Below are 2,060 nucleotides of genomic sequence, written 5' to 3'. Positions count from 1 at the left end.
ACCCAACCATTAACAAATATAAAAATTATTCTTTGCTCATGGAACATACAAAAACAGGCAGTTGGTCAATTTTGACTGTAGGTCCTACTTTGCCTACGCTTGCCATAGTATGATGTAGTGCTGGCAAGAAACCTGAAACATGGAGGGTAACATTACATTATATATGAATGAATTTAGAAACAATTGGCATATCTCAATTGAGGTAAATAATTGCTAGAATATGGCAATTTTCACTTTATATTAAAAATATTTGCTCACATAGAATTCTCATTTATTCTAAGCACTTTTCAGGCAGGAAAGATAATCTTAAAATACAAATCGATGCTCATTTTTGACATAAAAACATTTGCATGCTTTCACAAATTTAAATCATATATCCATATGAAAATGGGAAACATCTGCAGACACATAAGAAACTGGATATTAAAGGTGATATCAAAGTTTTTTTATTGTCAACATTAAGGCTGGCTGCAGTGGCTCATGTCTGTAATCCCAGCACTTTAAGAGGCTGAGGCAAGAGGACTGGTTGTGGCCAGGAGTTTGAGATTGGCCTGGACAACAAAGCAAGACCCTGTCTTGACTAAAATAAAAGTAAAAAAAATTAGCTGGGCATGGTAGCATGCCTGTAGTTCTAGCTACTCAGGAGGCTGAGGTGAGGGAGGACTGGTAGAGCCTAGGAATTCAAGGTTGCAGTGAGCTATGACCATGCCACTGCACTCTAGCTGGGAGACAGAGTGAGACCCTGTCTTAAAACAAACCAAAAAAAAAGTTCTTAAAATAGAAAGAAAAGAATCAGTATCATCATGCATTAAATGAAAGCACAATCAGAATTTAAAGATTTATTACTGAGGGTTTACAATTGAAAGGCAGATATGCTCACGTAAAAATCAAAGAAAATGATCTGATATGCCAAAAAAGCAAAACACTATGTCAGCAAAGCTGAAAAATTAAACATTGATTAATAAAAATACTGAGGGATACTGAGGGATACTAAGGAAGTAGTTTTACACATTTTGCCTCTTTCAAATGATACAAGAAAACCTTTTAAAAGAATAATGTAAATTTTTCATCATTGGTGAAAATGATATTTAGAATTTATTGTACATTTTAATTTTAACATTCTCTCCTTTTTCTATGAAAGACTAATAAAATTGTAAATAGCTGCTGATTTATTCAATTGTAGATTAGCTCAATAAGTGAATGAATATTGCTCTAGTATGTCCAGAAACAATTTTTTCTTGTTTTAAAAAATGTGGAGTTCTAGTTCAAGGACTTTTCATAACTTTTCATTGTGGCACTTGAATCACAACTGCATTTAGAACACTGTGAAAATCACTGCAGCCAGGGTGACACGGACCTTTCTCCCATGTTAATTGGTGCTTCATGTAAAGGTATAAATTGCAAAGCAAGAAATTCACTGCTAGTTCCTTGGAGATACTAACTAAACTGTGACTACAGACAGAATCAAGTGAGTCCGATTCAACTCATAAAGTGAAATTCAAAAGAGATATATTCAATGATCAAAGTGAGGGAAAAATTGGTAGTAAAGTAGTAACTTGTTTATACTGTTTCACCTTTTGAAACTCATTTAAAAAAAAAACCAATATGGATGGAGGAAGGATGTTGTCCATGACTATCTCTATTTTCTCCAATCTCTGTTTCTAACCCTGGGAAAACATCATGGTGGTGAATCATAGTAGAGGACAGAATATAAGTAGCATTCAATGTGACAGCCAGGGACTGAATTGTCTAAGCAGAGCTCAAAATTTACTGTCAAATAAAATACATAAATGCTACAAGCTTCGCTGAGAACCAACAGCTCCCACCTTGTAATTGTCCTGAAGAAGAAATGCTAAAAGCTGATTTCTCTGCATTTTCTCGCTGAAGTTATAATGATCCGAGATCAATATCAATCTTCTTGCCTTAACCTTTTATGAGCAAACGACTGCACCAAATAAAATTATTTTGTTCAAAGATGAACCGCAAGCAAAAAAATTCCAACACAAAGCATGTAGACAGATACTATAGAAAAGGTAGGAGTAATAAATATAATAATCAAA

The sequence above is a fragment of the Propithecus coquereli genome, unplaced genomic scaffold (genome assembly GCF_000956105.1).
Source record: "Propithecus coquereli isolate 6110/MARCELLA unplaced genomic scaffold, Pcoq_1.0 Scaffold112, whole genome shotgun sequence".
Classification (NCBI taxonomy): domain Eukaryota; kingdom Metazoa; phylum Chordata; class Mammalia; order Primates; family Indriidae; genus Propithecus; species Propithecus coquereli.
The sequence above is the reverse complement of the archived record's forward strand: the minus strand, read 5'-3'. Positions refer to the sequence as shown.